The sequence below is a fragment of the Styela clava genome, chromosome 5, assembly GCF_964204865.1.
Source record: "Styela clava chromosome 5, kaStyClav1.hap1.2, whole genome shotgun sequence".
NCBI lineage: Eukaryota > Metazoa > Chordata > Ascidiacea > Stolidobranchia > Styelidae > Styela > Styela clava.
The window spans coordinates 17,535,519-17,558,514 of record NC_135254.1 but is presented as its reverse complement, the minus strand read 5'-3'; the positions used below and the strand labels follow the sequence as shown (position 1 = coordinate 17,558,514).

Below are 22,996 nucleotides of genomic sequence, written 5' to 3'. Positions count from 1 at the left end.
GATAAGCTATGCTTATCCTAAAGATACGAGGACGACAACTTGTACTGATATTCATGTACGTCCATTCTATATTATTTGCAGATTTTCAATATTATAAATATTACTTATTCGGAATGATCTGTCAGTGTGCTATGTTGTATCTCATTATCTGAATCTTAACTAGTAAATTATTTATTAGTGTGTTATATTTTACCTTCAAGTTCTCTATAGTCTTTCCTTCCCATCCCAGAGACCTGAAAATATACATCTATAAATAACTTGATGCCATCTATAAATGCCAAAGACATTTTAGACATTATATATATAAATAAAAGAACATGACAAATCATAACTAGGGAATAAACGATAGCAAAATAAGGAATATATTCCCAGATTCAAACGCTTATGAACATAAGGCTACTAGCAATAGGGATATAGCCTGACTATAGTAGATTTACAATTGGTGGGATCTCATGTATGTATATAGTAACCTTCGAAATTTTAGTTTTGGACACAAATCCCATTGTTAACCAGTACTAAAGGGTGTACGATTCCCGGTTATATTGATGCATATTGACGCACTTGATTCTACTCATTTATATAATATCGTTATTGGAAACTTAATGCAATTTTAGTTCGAAACACAAGTGAACACGAATCTCATGGTTAACTAGTACCAAAGGAGGTAAGATACACGATTAATCAAGTCAAGTTTTTTTTTCCAACCAGTGAAAAGTATCACAACCGTAAAATTTACACCGTTTTACTGGGGAAAGAACGCGTCTTTCCGGGAATTATGTATACGAAATTAACCAATTAGCAAAATTTATCGCATACCAGCTAAAAACTGCACACTCGCCCGTGAACTAGAGGGTGCAAACCATTGCATTACATGACTCTACGAAATTATAAAAAAAAAATGGGCGAAATATTTTGGACATCTTGTGAGAATAATTCACATATTTGCAGCTCTTCATGACTAGCGGGATTTAACATCATATATTAGTTTATACCGGACAAAATATGAATTGAAAGATTTATAAGATTACATACTTGCTCTTTACTCTCTAGACTAAATAGGCTTTCATCTAACTCTGTGATGCACCATACTATTAACACTGTCGATTCCGTTTGATGCAATGACTTTTTCAAGCAGTGTTTTAGAAAACTGAAAATAAATATATGGTTTCATTATCAAGTTTTGGAGTCATAAATCCCAAGAAAATGCTGTTTGACAGAGGTAAAGCAAAGGTAATCTTATAATAAAAATACATAAAAATATCAATTTAATGCCATATTATGTGCATACCGAGTCCATCTTACTTTAGGTGGAACTAAATTTCGTTGACCTAAGACATTATCAAGTTATTTAATTCACAAGACAGAAATACAGAGAAGAGATATAGTTGTTCGAACTATGTCTTTGGCTATTCGAGTTAGGCTACTGTGGGTGGTAAAATAAATGAATGTTCACTCATTCTATCTAACTGATACATACTGAGTTGCGTGCACAGAATTTAAGCCATTATAACGTCGTATTTTGTATTTTGCGCATCGAAAAATTCCCATTCGATATATTGCTTCATAATTCCCGTGCAATATTAAAAATGTCAATATAAAAAATTGGCTGCAAAAATAGCCAAATTAGTTGAGGTGATAAATGGCTAAAATCATATCATAATCATATTCCCGTTTCTATTCGCGCGGTTGGGAAACAACATTGTTCCTACCTAACGAGGCTAATACCGCGAACACGATCACTCCAAGCAAAAAATAATTTTCATGTCAGTATTTCAACCTACTTTTTAAAACATTCTGGAATAGAATAAAAGTTAATTATCTTGAAAATATCGGTCTACATTTAGCCGATATCGATACGAATGCCGATACCAAAAAAATTGCCGATATTACCGATACCCGATTCAAGCACTGACTGTATAACGACACTGATGTTTGTTTCAAGCAGAAGGTAAAACACTCATTTTAATCATTCCAAACCGAAATTGAAATAAATGAAAAGTCAATTTACCGCAATTAATGATAAAATAAAACAAGTAAATAATACACGATAGTTATATGAACATTTGTTAAAAAATTACTATTCAAGGCAAAAAATAATATTGCAAAATGAACATATCATATTGGGTTAGTTTAGCTGTCCTCAGTTAATATTTGGACGTGATTCGACTTAAAATCCTTCTAATTTGAATCGAGCAATCAAATTAGAACCAAGTTACAGTAAAAAAACGCGAATATCAGAACATAACCCGTAAGTTCAAATGACATTATATTTTCATGGCATCGTGATACCAAAACAAGTTTATAGATGACCTATTATTAGGGGGGAAAAGGAGAACAAACGATAAGCGAGAGACTCAAGTAGAAAATGCGTGTAAAAATTCACACTATAATATTATGGTCTTTTTTAAACCAAGAGCAAAAAACTGTAAAAAAATATCATAAAGTCTTGACAACAAAAAGAAATGAAAAAGTATGAAACGCAAAGAACTGCAGAAAATGTTCGTAGAAATATAAAATGGACGGACATTTTTCTTCTTTACAGGTATCCCATATTTTCCTCTTTAAAATGTTAACGGCGTTCTATATTTTGTACTAAACCCAAAGAGGGTTTATTTGATTTGGGAGATTCGTTTTCTATAACGTTTATAGTCACGTTAACATATTTTAAAATATGATTTTAATTAAAGCAATCGCACTTAAAATAAGAGTTTTAATATGTACCTACATGAAAGCCATCAGTAGAATTCGCATTTTTATTTTTTTTTAAAAGCTCAAACTTGTATAATTTTGTCACAATTACATCCAACAAGCGCCTTCAGTTAACAGTTGATTGGACGTGTTTTATCCTAAAATATTCTAACACTCTCCATCTTCAAAATTAGAAGCAAGTTGAGAGGGAAAAACGAGTTTATAAATGTCCTAAAATAGAAGAACAAACGATTAAGCGAAGGCTTAAATAATATGACTCGACATGTGTGCAATGTAAATTGGATATTTTCTTCCTTGCCAGCCTGTTTGGGACTGTTTTCTATGCGCTGGAAAATATGAATATCCAGTGTAAGCGTAAAATATACAACAGTGCAGCCTAGAACAGATTTAGCAACCAATCACAGGAAATCTTTTTTTTAACTACATTGAATACCCGACAACCAGACTGCACCTTCTGAAAAGGAGTCAGAACATCAACCGTTGGAATATCGAGCGCACAAACCGAGGATAAACAGATCGAGCAATAATCAAACACAGCAATTTGATAACAATTATAAACTATATGAAATATTTTGTACAGAGACAAAACAAAATGTGAAATAAAAAACTAGCCTTGACAAATGAAAAATTTGAAATGTTGAAACTCTGGAAAAACGGTTCAAGAATGAACCTGAACGACTTTCGCGATTATTGCTGCATTGTATTGTATAAGCACTTATTAGCAGAGGATCAGCTATAAAAGAAAAACATACGATTGAGCGAAGAATTAATAAATATAACCTGGCATGCGTACAGTGTAACTAAGATTTTTCTAGCTTGTCAGCTTGCTTAAAACATTTTAATTTTTCGTTCAAAAATAAACCATTTCAACACACATATTAGAAACTATGAATATTCAGTGTCAGCGTCGGATAAATAACAATTCAGCTAATAAAACATAACTATTCTAAAGTATTCGCAATCCCTAATGAAGAACAAACTGATCAGTGTCGTTGCGACAAAATCAGAAAAATCTGAAAATTTGATAAAAAGTCCTCATGTTGCGTGTTTCCGAATCTACCAATTTATTACGCTTCATCGGAGAATTAGAAGTGACCATTTCATTTCTTTCTTAAATTCCTGGAAACATCCAGCGCTTTTTTGTTAATACATTTTCTTCCATTACCCCACTATTTAGCTTAACATTCTTACTTTGCATCTTGACTGTTTAACTCAAAGTAAAATACAATTCACATCATTTAGCATTCACAAATGTATTTTTGTACGACTAAGACATTCTCGCGACAATGACTTAGAAATAAATTATTATTTATCAGAATTTTTTGTATTTGAATAAAAATTTACCAAATACAAATCTGGGTTGGGCATTTAAGTTAACAACAGATTTAAATTTAATTCAACGAAAGCACTTATTTCAAAAAACACCCCTGAATGCAGATTTCAAATTTTTCAATTTCTCCTAACCCGAAACCTAACCCAAGCCGGACAACCACTAATTTGTTAAAGACGGATTTTAATTCAATTCAATGGAAGCATTAATTTCAAATCAAATCTCTCATTTTTCAAAGAAACATTCACAACTGTGGTAATATACTTAGATAATTGGTATATTGCACTATAAGTTTTTTCAAAAATATTGAATTATTCCGAACTTTTCCGATCTAGCGGGGAAATATTTGAATATTCCATTTAATCGAGGACTAATATAAACAAGAGAGCTGTGCTCAAATATTTGGACACGTCACAAGGTGTCGCTTTTTTTTATTCCGACACATAAAAAACGCGAATCTTTGAGGTCCACAGAAATTATTGAAATAAGTAAAAGTAATAGCCTTCTGGCAAAAAAATCAATCTCTAACCACTGAAAATTCCAAAGCAATTGTTCAGTATTCAAAAAGAAAAGCGATTTCAACATGACGAAAGAGAAAAATACTAACAAGAACAACAACATAATATTGAAACGATCGTTATGTACACTGACGTGTCCAAAAACTTAATTCAACAAAAACTTGCGGTGGCACAATGTGGTATTCGAAGATGGTAAATTTTACAAAAATTGATTGATTTCAGAAAAATATTTAATTATTTCGATCTAATTTCGGCTTGGGGGTTAAAATTTGAATGTACCGATAATTTTTCGAACTATGACATTATGTGAACTATATGAACTATGTCAAGTTTTGGGTGTATGAATGACCGAAAATGTAATTTGATAAATTAGATATGAATTGGATATATATTCAAACAAATCTATTCGTACCTGTCTGCTCTAGCGATATGACAACATCAAATAAAATATTACACCGTAGATTTTCCAAATTCTAAACCCTAACCATTCCAAGCCTGTCGAACTCCTGCGCTATCCTAAAAGCCCATTGTACCAGATGGTTGAAATTAGGTGCCCAATTAAGATTTTATAAAGGGGAAGCACAATTTCGTGCAAGGTTATAGAAAATGAAAGGATTCAGGTTGAAAATTCTTGGTTTGCCATAGCAATCGAAGATGTTTCAAAGTCATAAGCAGAAAGCATCAAAGAGCACTATCATATAAGCACAAACACCAAAGCTCGCGACATCCGTGGAGATGACGGGTTCACTAAAACTTACAACTGCGCAACGCTATACAAACAGCAACGCTAATTTATAAGTTGTTGAAAGTGTAAGTTTAAATATCTGAGATGAATTGTAGTTAAATTTGCATAATTAGTAGACGCTGGGATAGAAATTCCCATAATAGAAAACTGCTTTAATTTAAAGGAAGCTCGTTGAACCCCTGTTACTCCAACAAAAAACAAAAAGTCGATTGAACCCTGGTTAAAAACTACTCTTCTAGACTATTGAAAAACTAACAAAACGCTATGACAACGAAATAAACCCATAAAGTCGAATACAATAAATACTATAAAATGAGGCCCGACTAATTGTATTAATGCAGCCGCAATTGCCCCATTACCAGTAATATAACCCGATTGCTGGCGGACTGCCGCATACTTCGATACTTGTCAAACGATGGGAGAACGCCGAAAAGAAACATAACCCGCGTCTTTTCGGGAATTGTGCATACGAAACTAACAAAGCAGGAACATTTATTGCATACCAGCTAAAAACTGCACACCTTCCGTGAACTAGCGGGTGGAAACCATTGCATTATATGACTTTACGAAATTATATAAATAAAATTAGGCGGAATATTATGGACATCTTGTGAGGATAATTCAAATATTTGCAGTTCTTCCTGACTAGTGGGATTTAACATGATATATCAGTTTATACCTGACAAAATATGAATTGAAAGATTTATAAGATTTCATACTTGCTCTTTACTCTTTACACTATATAGGCTTCTATCTCACTCCGTGAGGCACCAGACTAATAACAATGTCCGTTTGATGCAATGACTCTTTCAAGCAGTGACTTAGAATACTGAAAATAAATATATAGTTTCATTATCAAGTTTTGGAGTTACAAATATCAAAAAATGCTTATTAACAGAGGTAAAGCAAAGGTAAGCTTATATTAAAAATACATAAACAATATTATTTTAACCACGTGGAAATGCCATTATTGCCGATTTATTCATGGGTTAGTATCAATTAAAAAAGTGTTTTAACAAAGTTGAGTTACGTGAACATTCAACAGTAAGTATTGTAGTGATTACCAATTTACGAAGTTCTTTAATTATTATTTAACACAAAAGTAACACCGACACGATCTAAAATTAAACGTATAGAAATGTCAAACTATCCGCTTCAAAAATATCGCACCCCGGGGTCAATAATGATGGTATTGTTCGACTAAAATTGGGACCGTAATTTACAAAATGTGATAGAAATCCTACACATAAGATAGAAATCATATTAAAATTAATTTGTGTTGTGAATGCACTTGTTGTACGTGATTGTGAACTCACAATCATGTTCGAAATATAAAAACTACGATATCCGCCGTGATAATTAATATTTACTAGTAAATAAAAAAGTGCTTTAAATATAGTCTAACAACATCAATTGGATTGTCGGCCGCCAAAACGATCGCGGTGACAAATAATTCACTGAGGCCTTCGATTACGACAAAATTATGAAATAAAAAAGCCACAATGTTCAAGTAAAATCCGAAAAAAAAAGTATTGTCACGGCGATGGTTCCGGCGGCCGACATCCCAATTGATGTCGTTCAAAATGACAATACTGATTATTCGGTGTCCGTTAAAAATATTCGATTAACTCGATTAAAAAATACGATTTTGCCCGCCAGTGATCACGGCGCAAGTAAATAATCATTGAATGGAAATAAAACTTCAACTTCATAACAATAAATTCCAAGTAATAGTTTCACATTTCATGCATTTGATCGGCGCTACATGCGAGCGTATTTTTGCACATATAAACCATTATGACACTACTGACATCTGCGAGTTTTAGTTCTCTTTGAAATTAATTTTCCCGAATTTTTGATGTTTTATTTCCAAATGCGGATACCCGCTGACTACGGATTAATAGTCGACGTTTAAAATACGACTTGTAAAATATTCACCAACACCATCAGGCAAAGAGAGACGGGCTACAACGTAACTCCCATTGGAAAATCCTGGCTGCACCCCTGGATGCGGCAATATTTAAAATGCGGTATTTATTGGTTTATTTGTGTTCAATGAAACCTGCAGTTGCGACGACTTACGTCTTACGACAATATAAAATCATTAAAACTCAAAATTACCGCGTCAATCAGCGGACTTGAAATGAAGAACAATGAAACCAAGTGTAACAACACTGAATCCGCCCCGCCGCAGGCCTTGTCACTCTGATTCTTTTTAAGGTTTCACCGTTTGAAATATCCCAAGATATAGACAAAATACGAACGATTGTAATTTAAATTATTGCGAAAAAAAATCAATCGATATATTTTGCATTAATTATTTTATATATCGTCACATACCGAGAAAACGTCGTATGCGGCTCCATAGCTAGTTAGTTTCAAAATAGACAAAAGGTACATCGCGTGAACAATTTACTGTGTTTCGATTTCAGTTACTATTATGGCATATATTTTAAAGAAATCCTAACATAACACCAAATTTTGTGATTTACAATGTCTAAAAAGCGTTTTCAATCTGCAGCGAGACTGCTAAAACAAAACTTATGGTGATATCTTCCGTTTTATATTTTAATTTTAATATTTTATAATGCCGCAATCAAGAAATTGGGTTGCGGATTCACCTCTTTATCATTTATTTCTTCACCGATTTTTATAATATAGTATTCTAACTTGTTTGTGATTAATGTAAATTAGAAAAGATTCAGAAGATTTTAAAAACATACTTGCTCTTTAGACTCGATTTATCCACCTCTCTCAGTGATGCATAATCGGACAAATAACTCCGCATGTCTTTTGATGTATAATGATAAACTGTCTTTTCCGCTTTCAAGTTCAGAAAGCTGAACTTTATGCGAGATAATGAACTGCAAGTAAATTTTGTATAATGTTGATTTGAATAAATATAGTTGTTCGAACTAAGTCATTATTAATTTTTAGATTTATAAGTTACGGAAAATGTAATTTGACAGGAGCACAGAGAAGCTATGCTAATACTTTGGATACATAAAATAAAAATATTAATTTTCAGTTCATTGACAAATTATTCAGATTTCCCCCTTATTTACTAACATTACTTTGGAATGATCCTTCAGTTTATAATATTGCAACACATAATATAAATTATATTTATATTCATTCAAAAGCACGTTGAAAATACGGCTATTTAGAAATGTAAATATCAAAAATTAGGCGGAAAAGATAAAATTTAACAAATATTTCTGTTTCTAATTACCTTTACGCCCCTCAAAAAAATTGTCCACGCTCTTGTGATAAGCTATGCTTATCCTAAAGATACAAGGACGACAACTTGTACTGATATTCATTTACGTACATTCTATATTATTTGCAGATTTTCAATATTATAAATATTACTTATTCAGAATGATCTGTCAGTGTGCTATGTTGTATCTCATTATCTGAATCTTAACTAGTAAATTATTTATTAGTGGGTTATATTTCACCTTCAAGTTCTCTATAGTCTTTCCTTCCCATCCCAGAGACCTGAAAATATACATCTATAAATAACTTGATGCCATCTATGAATGCCAAAGACATTTTAGACATTATATATATAAATAAAAGAACATGACAAATCCTAACTAGGGAATAAACGATAGCAAAATAAGGAATATATTCCCAGATTCAAACGCTTATGAACATAAGGCTACTAGCAATAGGGATATAGCCTGACTATAGTAGATTTACAATTGGTGGGATCTCATGTATATATATAGTAACCTTCGAAATTTTAGTTTTGGACACAAATCCCATTGTTAACCAGTACTAAAGGGTGTACGATTCCCGGTTATATTGATGCATATTGACGCACTTGATTCTACTCATTTATATAATATCGTTATTGGAAACTTAATGCAATTTTAGTTCGAAACACAAGTGAACACGAATCTCATGGTTAACTAGTACCAAAGGAGGTAAGATACACGATTAATCAAGTCAAGTTTTTTTTCCAACCAGTGAAAAGTATCACAACCGTAAAATTTACACCGTTTTACTGGGGAAAGAACGCGTCTTTCCGGGAATTATGTATACGAAATTAACCAATTAGCAAAATTTATCGCATACCAGCTAAAAACTGCACACTCGCCCGTGAACTAGAGGGTGCAAACCATTGCATTACATGACTCTACGAAATTATAAAAAAAAAATGGGCGAAATATTTTGGACATCTTGTGAGAATAATTCACATATTTGCAGCTCTTCATGACTAGCGGGATTTAACATCATATATTAGTTTATACCGGACAAAATATGAATTGAAAGATTTATAAGATTACATACTTGCTCTTTACTCTCTAGACTAAATAGGCTTTCATCTAACTCTGTGATGCACCATACTATTAACACTGTCGATTCCGTTTGATGCAATGACTTTTTCAAGCAGTGTTTTAGAAAACTGAAAATAAATATATGGTTTCATTATCAAGTTTTGGAGTCATAAATCCCAAGAAAATGCTGTTTGACAGAGGTAAAGCAAAGGTAATCTTATAATAAAAATACATAAAAATATCAATTTAATGCCATATTATGTGCATACCGAGTCCATCTTACTTTAGGTGGAACTAAATTTCGTTGACCTAAGACATTATCAAGTTATTTAATTCACAAGACAGAAATACAGAGAAGAGATATAGTTGTTCGAACTATGTCTTTGGCTATTCGGGTTAGGCTACTGTGGGTGGTAAAATAAATGAATGTTCACTCATTCTATCTAACTGATACATACTGAGTTGCGTGCACAGAATTTAAGCCATTATAACGTCGTATTTTGTATTTTGCGCATCGAAAAATTCCCATTCGATATATTGCTTCATAATTCCCGTGCAATATTAAAAATGTCAATATAAAAAATTGGCTGCAAAAATAGCCAAATTAGTTGAGGTGATAAATGGCTAAAATCATATCATAATCATATTCCCGTTTCTATTCGCGCGGTTGGGAAACAACATTGTTCCTACCTAACGAGGCTAATACCGCGAACCCGATCACTCCAAGCAAAAAATAATTTTCATGTCAGTATTTCAACCTACTTTTTAAAACATTCTGGAATAGAATAAAAGTTAATTATCTTGAAAATATCGGTCTACATTTAGCCGATATCGATACGAATGCCGATACCAAAAAAATTGCCGATATTACCGATACCCGATTCAAGCACTGACTGTATAACGACACTGATGTTTGTTTCAAGCAGAAGGTAAAACACTCATTTTAATCATTCCAAACCGAAATTGAAATAAATGAAAAGTCAATTTACCGCAATTAATGATAAAATAAAACAAGTAAATAATACACGATAGTTATATGAACATTTGTTAAAAAATTACTATTCAAGGCAAAAAATAATATTGCAAAATGAACATATCATATTGGGTTAGTTTAGCTGTCCGCAGTTAATATTTGGACGTGATTCGACTTAAAATCCTTCTAATTTGAATCGAGCAATCAAATTAGAACCAAGTTACAGTAAAAAAACGCGAATATCAGAACATAACCCGTAAGTTCAAATGACATTATATTTTCATGGCATCGTGATACCAAAACAAGTTTATAGATGACCTATTATTAGGGGGGAAAAGGAGAACAAACGATAAGCGAGAGACTCAAGTAGAAAATGCGTGTAAAAATTCACACTATAATATTATGGTCTTTTTTAAACCAAGAGCAAAAAACTGTAAAAAAATATCATAAAGTCTTGACAACAAAAAGAAATGAAAAAGTATGAAACGCAAAGAACTGCAGAAAATGTTCGTAGAAATATAAAATGGACGGACATTTTTCTTCTTTACAGGTATCCCATATTTTCCTCTTTAAAATGTTAACGGCGTTCTATATTTTGTACTAAACCCAAAGAGGGTTTATTTGATTTGGGAGATTCGTTTTCTATAACGTTTATAGTCACGTTAACATATTTTAAAATATGATTTTAATTAAAGCAATCGCACTTAAAATAAGAGTTTTAATATGTACCTACATGAAAGCCATCAGTAGAATTCGCATTTTTATTTTTTTTTAAAAGCTCAAACTTGTATAATTTTGTCACAATTACATCCAACAAGCGCCTTCAGTTAACAGTTGATTGGACGTGTTTTATCCTAAAATATTCTAACACTCTCCATCTTCAAAATTAGAAGCAAGTTGAGAGGGAAAAACGAGTTTATAAATGTCCTAAAATAGAAGAACAAACGATTAAGCGAAGGCTTAAATAATATGACTCGACATGTGTGCAATGTAAATTGGATATTTTCTTCCTTGCCAGCCTGTTTGGGACTGTTTTCTATGCGCTGGAAAATATGAATATCCAGTGTAAGCGTAAAATATACAACAGTGCAGCCTAGAACAGATTTAGCAACCAATCACAGGAAATCTTTTTTTTAACTACATTGAATACCCGACAACCAGACTGCACCTTCTGAAAAGGAGTCAGAACATCAACCGTTGGAATATCGAGCGCACAAACCGAGGATAAACAGATCGAGCAATAATCAAACACAGCAATTTGATAACAATTATAAACTATATGAAATATTTTGTACAGAGACAAAACAAAATGTGAAATAAAAAACTAGCCTTGACAAATGAAAAATTTGAAATGTTGAAACTCTGGAAAAACGGTTCAAGAATGAACCTGAACGACTTTCGCGATTATTGCTGCATTGTATTGTATAAGCACTTATTAGCAGAGGATCAGCTATAAAAGAAAAACATACGATTGAGCGAAGAATTAATAAATATAACCTGGCATGCGTACAGTGTAACTAAGATTTTTCTAGCTTGTCAGCTTGCTTAAAACATTTTAATTTTTCGTTCAAAAATAAACCATTTCAACACACATATTAGAAACTATGAATATTCAGTGTCAGCGTCGGATAAATAACAATTCAGCTAATAAAACATAACTATTCTAAAGTATTCGCAATCCCTAATGAAGAACAAACTGATCAGTGTCGTTGCGACAAAATCAGAAAATTCTGAAAATTTGATAAAAAGTCCTCATGTTGCGTGTTTCCGAATCTACCAATTTATTACGCTTCATCGGAGAATTAGAAGTGACCATTTCATTTCTTTCTTAAATTCCTGGAAACATCCAGCGCTTTTTTGTTAATACATTTTCTTCCATTACCCCACTATTTAGCTTAACATTCTTACTTTGCATCTTGACTGTTTAACTCAAAGTAAAATACAATTCACATCATTTAGCATTCACAAATGTATTTTTGTACGACTAAGACATTCTCGCGACAATGACTTAGAAATAAATTATTATTTATCAGAATTTTTTGTATTTGAATAAAAATTTACCAAATACAAATCTGGGTTGGGCATTTAAGTTAACAACAGATTTAAATTTAATTCAACGAAAGCACTTATTTCAAAAAACACCCCTGAATGCAGATTTCAAATTTTTCAATTTCTCCTAACCCGAAACCTAACCCAAGCCGGACAACCACTAATTTGTTAAAGACGGATTTTAATTCGATTCAATGGAAGCATTAATTTCAAATCAAATCTCTCATTTTTCAAAGAAACATTCACAACTGTGGTAATATACTTAGATAATTGGTATATTGCACTATAAGTTTTTTCAAAAATATTGAATTATTCCGAACTTTTCCGATCTAGCGGGGAAATATTTGAATATTCCATTTAATCGAGGACTAATATAAACAAGAGAGCTGTGCTCAAATATTTGGACACGTCACAAGGTGTCGCTTTTTTTTATTCCGACACATAAAAAACGCGAATCTTTGAGGTCCACAGAAATTATTGAAATAAGTAAAAGTAATAGCCTTCTGGCAAAAAAATCAATCTCTAACCACTGAAAATTCCAAAGCAATTGTTCAGTATTCAAAAAGAAAAGCGATTTCAACATGACGAAAGAGAAAAATACTAACAAGAACAACAACATAATATTGAAACGATCGTTATGTACACTGACGTGTCCAAAAACTTAATTCAACAAAAACTTGCGGTGGCACAATGTGGTATTCGAAGATGGTAAATTTTACAAAAATTGATTGATTTCAGAAAAATATTTAATTATTTCGATCTAATTTCGGCTTGGGGGTTAAAATTTGAATGTACCGATAATTTTTCGAACTATGACATTATGTGAACTATATGAACTATGTCAAGTTTTGGGTGTATGAATGACCGAAAATGTAATTTGATAAATTAGATATGAATTGGATATATATTCAAACAAATCTATTCGTACCTGTCTGCTCTAGCGATATGACAACATCAAATAAAATATTACACCGTAGATTTTCCAAATTCTAAACCCTAACCATTCCAAGCCTGTCGAACTCCTGCGCTATCCTAAAAGCTCCCGCCAAACCCCATTGTACCAGATGGTTGAAATTAGGTGCCCAATTAAGATTTTATAAAGGGGAAGCACAATTTCGTGCAAGGTTATAGAAAATGAAAGGATTCAGGTTGAAAATTCTTGGTTTGCCATAGCAATCGAAGATGTTTCAAAGTCATAAGCAGAAAGCATCAAAGAGCACTATCATATAAGCACAAACACCAAAGCTCGCGACATCCGTGGAGATGACGGGTTCACTAAAACTTACAACTGCGCAACGCTATACAAACAGCAACGCTAATTTATAAGTTGTTGAAAGTGTAAGTTTAAATATCTGAGATGAATTGTAGTTAAATTTGCATAATTAGTAGACGCTGGGATAGAAATTCCCATAATAGAAAACTGCTTTAATTTAAAGGAAGCTCGTTGAACCCCTGTTACTCCAACAAAAAACAAAAAGTCGATTGAACCCTGGTTAAAAACTACTCTTCTAGACTATTGAAAAACTAACAAAACGCTATGGCAACGAAATAAACCCATAAAGTCGAATACAATAAATACTATAAAATGAGGCCCGACTAATTGTATTAATGCAGCCGCAATTGCCCCATTACCAGTAATATAACCCGATTGCTGGCGGACTGCCGCATACTTCGATACTTGTCAAACGATGGGAGAACGCCGAAAAGAAACATAACCCGCGTCTTTTCGGGAATTGTGCATACGAAACTAACAAAGCAGGAACATTTATTGCATACCAGCTAAAAACTGCACACCTTCCGTGAACTAGTGGGTGGAAACCATTGCATTATATGACTTTACGAAATTATATAAATAAAATTAGGCGGAATATTATGGACATCTTGTGAGGATAATTCAAATATTTGCAGTTCTTCCTGACTAGTGGGATTTAACATGATATATCAGTTTATACCTGACAAAATATGAATTGAAAGATTTATAAGATTTCATACTTGCTCTTTACTCTTTACACTATATAGGCTTCTATCTCACTCCGTGAGGCACCAGACTAATAACAATGTCCGTTTGATGCAATGACTCTTTCAAGCAGTGACTTAGAATACTGAAAATAAATATATAGTTTCATTATCAAGTTTTGGAGTTACAAATATCAAAAAATGCTTATTAACAGAGGTAAAGCAAAGGTAAGCTTATATTAAAAATACATAAACAATATTATTTTAACCACGTGGAAATGCCATTATTGCCGATTTATTCATGGGTTAGTATCAATTAAAAAAGTGTTTTAACAAAGTTGAGTTACGTGAACATTCAACAGTAAGTATTGTAGTGATTACCAATTTACGAAGTTCTTTAATTATTATTTAACACAAAAGTAACACCGACACGATCTAAAATTAAACGTATAGAAATGTCAAACTATCCGCTTCAAAAATATCGCACCCCGGGGTCAATAATGATGGTATTGTTCGACTAAAATTGGGACCGTAATTTACAAAATGTGATAGAAATCCTACACATAAGATAGAAATCATATTAAAATTAATTTGTGTTGTGAATGCACTTGTTGTACGTGATTGTGAACTCACAATCATGTTCGAAATATAAAAACTACGATATCCGCCGTGATAATTAATATTTACTAGTAAATAAAAAAGTGCTTTAAATATAGTCTAACAACATCAATTGGATTGTCGGCCGCCAAAACGATCGTGGTGACAAATAATTCACTGAGGCCTTCGATTACGACAAAATTATGAAATAAAAAAGCCACAATGTTCAAGTAAAATCCGAAAAAAAAAGTATTGTCACGGCGATGGTTCCGGCGGCCGACATCCCAATTGATGTCGTTCAAAATGACAATACTGATTATTCGGTGTCCGTTAAAAATATTCGATTAACTCGATTAAAAAATACGATTTTGCCCGCCAGTGATCACGGCGCAAGTAAATAATCATTGAATGGAAATAAAACTTCAACTTCATAACAATAAATTCCAAGTAATAGTTTCACATTTCATGCATTTGATCGGCGCTACATGCGAGCGTATTTTTGCACATATAAACCATTATGACACTACTGACATCTGCGAGTTTTAGTTCTCTTTGAAATTAATTTTCCCGAATTTTTGATGTTTTATTTCCAAATGCGGATACCCGCTGACTACGGATTAATAGTCGACGTTTAAAATACGACTTGTAAAATATTCACCAACACCATCAGGCAAAGAGAGACGGGCTACAACGTAACTCCCATTGGAAAATCCTGGCTGCACCCCTGGATGCGGCAATATTTAAAATGCGGTATTTATTGGTTTATTTGTGTTCAATGAAACCTGCAGTTGCGACGACTTACGTCTTACGACAATATAAAATCATTAAAACTCAAAATTACCGCGTCAATCAGCGGACTTGAAATGAAGAACAATGAAACCAAGTGTAACAACACTGAATCCGCCCCGCCGCAGGCCTTGTCACTCTGATTCTTTTTAAGGTTTCACCGTTTGAAATATCCCAAGATATAGACAAAATACGAACGATTGTAATTTAAATTATTGCGAAAAAAAATCAATCGATATATTTTGCATTAATTATTTTATATATCGTCACATACCGAGAAAACGTCGTATGCGGCTCCATAGCTAGTTAGTTTCAAAATAGACAAAAGGTACATCGCGTGAACAATTTACTGTGTTTCGATTTCAGTTACTATTATGGCATATATTTTAAAGAAATCCTAACATAACACCAAATTTTGTGATTTACAATGTCTAAAAAGCGTTTTCAATCTGCAGCGAGACTGCTAAAACAAAACTTATGGTGATATCTTCCGTTTTATATTTTAATTTTAATATTTTATAATGCCGCAATCAAGAAATTGGGTTGCGGATTCACCTCTTTATCATTTATTTCTTCACCGATTTTTATAATATAGTATTCTAACTTGTTTGTGATTAATGTAAATTAGAAAAGATTCAGAAGATTTTAAAAACATACTTGCTCTTTAGACTCGATTTATCCACCTCTCTCAGTGATGCATAATCGGACAAATAACTCCGCATGTCTTTTGATGTATAATGATAAACTGTCTTTTCCGCTTTCAAGTTCAGAAAGCTGAACTTTATGCGAGATAATGAACTGCAAGTAAATTTTGTATAATGTTGATTTGAATAAATATAGTTGTTCGAACTAAGTCATTATTAATTTTTAGATTTATAAGTTACGGAAAATGTAATTTGACAGGAGCACAGAGAAGCTATGCTAATACTTTGGATACATAAAATAAAAATATTAATTTTCAGTTCATTGACAAATTATTCAGATTTCCCCCTTATTTACTAACATTACTTTGGAATGATCCTTCAGTTTATAATATTGCAACACATAATATAAATTATATTTATATTCATTCAAAAGCACGTTGAAAATACGGCTATTTAGAAATGTAAATATCAAAAATTAGGCGGAAAAGATAAAATTTAACAAATATTTCTGTTTCTAATTACCTTTACGCCCCTCAAAAAAATTGTCCACGCTCTTGTGATAAGCTATGCTTATCCTAAAGATACAAGGACGACAACTTGTACTGATATTCATTTACGTACATTCTATATTATTTGCAGATTTTCAATATTATAAATATTACTTATTCAGAATGATCTGTCAGTGTGCTATGTTGTATCTCATTATCTGAATCTTAACTAGTAAATTATTTATTAGTGGGTTATATTTCACCTTCAAGTTCTCTATAGTCTTTCCTTCCCATCCCAGAGACCTGAAAATATACATCTATAAATAACTTGATGCCATCTATGAATGCCAAAGACATTTTAGACATTATATATATAAATAAAAGAACATGACAAATCCTAACTAGGGAATAAACGATAGCAAAATAAGGAATATATTCCCAGATTCAAACGCTTATGAACATAAGGCTACTAGCAATAGGGATATAGCTTGACTATAGTAGATTTACAATTGGTGGGATCTCATGTATATATATAGTAACCTTCGAAATTTTAGTTTTGAACACAAATCCCATTGTTAACCAGTACTAAAGGGTGTACGATTCCCGGTTATATTGATGCATATTGACGCACTTGATTCTACTCATTCATATAATATCGTTATTGGAAACTTAATGCAATTTTAGTTCGAAACACAAGTGAACACGAATCTCATGGTTAACTAGTACCAAAGGAGGTAAGATACACGATTAATCAAGTCAAGTCAAGTTTTTTTTTCCAACCAGTGAAAAGTATCACAACCATCAAATTTACACCGTTTTACTGGGGAAGGAACGTCGCGGGGAACCATACTGGTTATCGAGCAGCGACACCAAAGTTCCTAATATCTAATTAAAAAAGTAAGAATTCTAGAGTTTTGAAACTACTATATCTTATATTGACGGTGAGTGACGTATATGAAAGAGACCATTCAGTAGAAACTATATAGGAGAGTTTATATTAATTAAGCTCTTTTCAATACACATGATTAGGCATAACATGACGTGACTAGCAATAACAATGGGGAAAATAGGACACACATTTCTATTTCTCTATTTTTAAATAGTTATGAACATGGATGGTATGATAACATAGGACTTTTAGCAAGGGGATAAGAACCAAAAAGGAGTTTACACTTGGTTGAATATAATTTATACAGTATCGTTTTTGGAAAATTTAGTTGAAACACGAGTTCTTTAAGGTGTAAGATTAACGGCTATCTTAATTCACTTAGTATGACTCACTCTTATAATATCATTATTGGAAATTTGGGACGATTCCAGTTTGATTTAGTTGGGAACATCATTGGCATGAATATCAACTGCGAACTACCCGAGCGTACAGGTCACAATGAGCCACAGTTACATTTAAAAAATTAGCCTGATTACTTTATATCTTATATAGTATGTTAGTTAGTGTCAACTACCCTTTGCGGCAAAAACGCTCATCAGATTAATGATAAAGGCCAGGACTACGATTTCAAAAATGTCAGACATATTAGTATACATAGGCACCCTAGGATAAACAACAAGTTAAACAATAAGTTTTAATATTCGCATGGTTATTAAGTTGGGGTTGTGTTTTAACCGAATTGCACTTAACGAGGCATAGTTCAAACTCTTCCAGTATCTCTGCAGATGTACACTGCTGAACTAAAAGCATCACTATGAAAAAATTTCACTGTTTGTCGTAATCAAAACGTGACACCCTATTGCGATGAAACGCCTTTTTTTTATGCTGGCCTAATAACCTTTAAATAGACTGACATTTCAAGATAGTAATTGGCCTTTCGGTGTGGACGATTAAACGAAACGACAGCAGATGGGACAACACAGCAGTTAGCCCCTGCGCTGTACTGACTATGTTAATATTCACAGGATATTGCTACAGTTAATTCGTAGGACAGAATATTTAATTCCGCGATTCTACGAAATGAGCATGGGTTTGGTTTAACAGATTTTGCCATAAACAATTATGAGCGCGCATTGTGCCCAAACTGACAAAAATAAGATCAATTTAATGCATTCCTGTATCTCGACTATTGGGCGGGAACGAAAAAAAGCCTAATTTTTATTTCTAAAACATGGCCCTAGCCTTATTCACTGGGCCGACTCAATAGCCAGAATAAAACGGTAGTTGTGCGTATCATGTTATTTTGAAATTTTGAGATTGTAATTTTTAGAAAATTTCATTTGACACACAAACCAAAACTGAGCTTATACTCAATATATTGAAAGTAATATTTGTCTGTGGATTTCCCGAAGAATAAACATATATTTGGGCCATTCCAAGCAAAAGTTGAATTCCATCAATTTTTTAAAAAGTGTAGTGAAAGTAATTTTTTTTTAATTTTGATATCAAAAGACATTGGAATTTTATTGGACTGCATCCATTTCATCGAACAATTTAAAATTTCACCCAGGTTGTTGATGGTTTTTAAAAAATGGCCTGAAATGTAGAAATTTTGGTATAATTGACATATTTTGTGATGATTCCTGACACAAAGTGTTTGATTGTGTGGTACAGTTATTTCATATGGAATTGACGCACTGGATGTAAGTTAATAAAGTTTAAATGTTTGCAGTGGTGTAGAACATTTCTTCACCCATTTAACGATTTATTACCAGAATTTTAAGAGATGATAGATGCCGCTATTTCGAAGTGGAAAAATATCCTGTAGTGTCACGTCCTGTAGTGTCACATACAATATGCACATTAATGGCATGGATTTACAGTGTTACATTAAGTAACTTGAGCAACACATAGAGGGGTAGTTCAGCTACTGCACCAGAAAATATTATGGGCTCCTACTGTACCATCGCAAAAATTTACAGCACAACACAACGTACTGTTAGTGCATGGTGGATTTGCCGTCCTGTAGTGTCACGCTATATTTTATTATATTTTTTTTTATCTGCTAAGTAAGGTTGGGTGTAACTTTTGTGCAATTTTTTACATATTCAATAAAGCAACTGATTGGACAATGAAACAAAACATGTAGCTGAAAATGTGAAAATATATTGAATTTAACAACATGCAAAATTTCTGGAATTGTCCTGTAGTGTCACTTGGAATAGCCCATATATTATTTATACTATAGACATCTAAATTGAAAAGATTTCAAATGATTTGGGCACATACTTGCTCTTCAGACTTGATAGGCCTCCATCTCACTCAGTGATGAAAAGCTGGCACTTGACGAATTTCGTTGAGCCAACTAGGTCATTAGGTAGTTAATTCACACAAATGCTATTTGACAGAGACACTGCAAAGCAAAAAATATACGTTAGTTTCAATAAAATACGTAAGGGGTAAATTTCGACATTTGATTTCATAAAACCCGAACTTTTCTCCGATTTTTTTAAATACACAAAACTAAGAAAATTTGAACGAATAAAATTTATTCAGCGATTGCCATAAAATTTCAAATATTATAGATTACCATAGAAATTGCTTTTTACCAAATCAACAGTTACAGGTATATGTAATCATTCAATTTCATAAATTCAGCTTAATATTTTATAACATATCAGGTGTAGCTTTCAAACTGCACGAGTTGCAAATATTACAATAACAGTAAAACACCCAATGAACTTTTATAACTGTTTCATGGAGTATATGACTAATTACCTCTGATCAGAAACTTGTAGAATTATCACATTGTTCACGGTGGGGATCGCAAACTCGAGATCGCTATCCAGCAGAGAAGCGAGCAACGAATTTTAGGGGTCGCACAGAGTACACCAATTTGATACAAGGTACTATATTTATAGTACTATTTCGGACCTCTGCTTCAAAACACAATTATTAAAACATGTGCAAAATCTAAATCTCAAATTTCGATAGAATGCACAGGATAAAATAAGCGCAATAACAATGTTGGCTCGCATCGAACTATTTAGCATTTTAAACGTGAACGTGGGTCTTACTTATTTGAAATTTTGATTCGAAAGACAATTATTAAAACTTGTAAAAATATGAATCTCGAGGGAAAACACACGATCAAATATGTCGCATAACGATGCCGACTTTGATCGCAAGACCCGAGACGCGGTGTGCTCGCATCTAATTGTTTAGCATTCTAAACGAAAACAGTGGTGTACAGGAATAAAATAGGCGTCGAAAGTCAAATAAAATGTTTAAATGATATTTACTTGTATTATTCCTCGTTCGTTGCTTTGTGTCTTTGAATCTCCAACCTTTAATAGTTTTGCATCTGAAAAAAAGGTAAAATATGGATAAATAAACTGTCGCAGAACTGTAGCTAGCATATTCAATGAACAGCGGGGCTGAATCTATCGGATCTTTTGCACAAAGCTCCCGCCACGTTTTAAAATGACATATTAGTAATTATCCATTTGGGGTTAGGAATGATTTAAAAATTTGAATTTTCAGCACAATCTGCATTCCTAAATTAAACTACCAAGATGGCGCACAACCTGAACCCTAACCAGGTACACATACTGTGTTCAGGTTGTGCGCCATCTTGGTAGTTTAAGTTAGGAATGCAGATCGTGCTGGAAATTCAAGATGGCGCACAACCTGAACCCTAACCATGTACACATACTGTGTTGAGGTTGTGCGCCATCTTGGTACGAATACTATGGGAGCACCCCATACACAATAAAATATAAAAGTGAAAAGGCTACGCGAATCTCTAATAAACCATTGATTTTGCGCTACATTTGCGAAAGTTTTGAAAGTTATGCAATACATTCATGTAAATCTTGTCTTGTTGAATGCAGCTTACGTAGATCAGTATATTACGTTTAAGTTTCTTGATATGATAAGTCTATGTATTGCCATATAGCTTTAAAGTTCGACCAGTTGTGAGAAACGATGGAATCCGATGTTAGTGAGTTCGATACAAAAGAGAATCCCCACTAATCTAGACGTCTGTATTAGGTTAATAATTCCATTTCGTATAGGCCCGAAAACCTCTAATTTACCACTTAAACAATAGAAAAATGAAAGCAATAGAATAGCAATGAAAATAATAAGTATAAAAAACATTTAGCTCACCTGAATATCGTTTCGAACTCACTGTCATAACCCAACAGTCAGCTTATCCATACATCTTACACAAAATCGAACCTCATCCTACGACGAACATTTGTGACTGCGATGTCGCTTGTGGCTTCCCGCGCACAAATATTTGACGAAAAAAGCTAACTGATTATTAGTAATCAAATAGTTTTAACTGATTACTTTAATTACTCCAGGTTGCCGTTACAAGCCGATCACGCTTCTAACGCATGATCTCAAAGTTGCAGAATGAAGATGACGGTTGGAATTTGCTTCATACATTTTCTGATCGCATAATACCTAGTTCATAGTATTTTCGGGGGTGTTTATCTCGGTGACCGTACACTTGAACCCACGTACATTTGAACCCATGTGTATATCCGCGGGTTCAATCTATATGCGGGTGCTAAAATCGATGGGTTAGGGTTAGTATGGGTTCAAATAACCGTAAAACAAAAATAATTCATAAGTGCAATAGTACGCAGGTGCAATTGTCGTGGGTTCAAATGTAATGGAACCGTTCATCTCAGATCTCACATTTTTACATCAGTGACGGGAGCTTGGTACAAAGAATCCAGCATTTCCATTATATTTGTCTTTTCTTATTTGTCGAGTAAACGCGCACGTGGATGTCATCAAAAATGTAACCTTCCTTCCACTCAATGAAAGAATAACGGCGTGTTTAGCCTTATATCAATGCATTCTCTAAATTGACGTACAAATCTTAGCTCATTGACTTTCGCAGCCCAAAATGTTTTCATACAATAACGTGCCGGCGATGTCCTTAAAGGTCACAATTAACGTTGTTTCGATGCCTACCCCTGCAGTAAAGATAATTTCTCCGCCCAAACCG

General features: G+C 33.1%; 2 long non-coding RNA genes across 2 annotated transcripts; both read right to left on the bottom strand.

Moving 5' to 3' along the window:
• Positions 1–1,031: 1,031 nt before the first annotated feature.
• On the bottom strand, positions 1,032–8,166 carry LOC144422797 (uncharacterized). Its single transcript, XR_013475396.1, has 3 exons — positions 8,026–8,166; positions 6,022–6,131; positions 1,032–1,147 (listed from the first exon to the last, which is right to left on the bottom strand). It is a non-coding gene; the product is annotated as an uncharacterized LOC144422797 (long non-coding RNA).
• Positions 8,167–9,600: 1,434 nt separating this feature from the next.
• LOC144422972 (uncharacterized) lies at positions 9,601–22,229 on the bottom strand. Its single transcript, XR_013475504.1, has 7 exons — positions 22,141–22,229; positions 21,273–21,334; positions 20,260–20,383; positions 17,345–17,384; positions 16,607–16,747; positions 14,603–14,712; positions 9,601–9,716 (listed from the first exon to the last, which is right to left on the bottom strand). It is a non-coding gene; the product is annotated as an uncharacterized LOC144422972 (long non-coding RNA).
• Between the last annotated feature and the right edge of the window lie 767 nt (positions 22,230–22,996).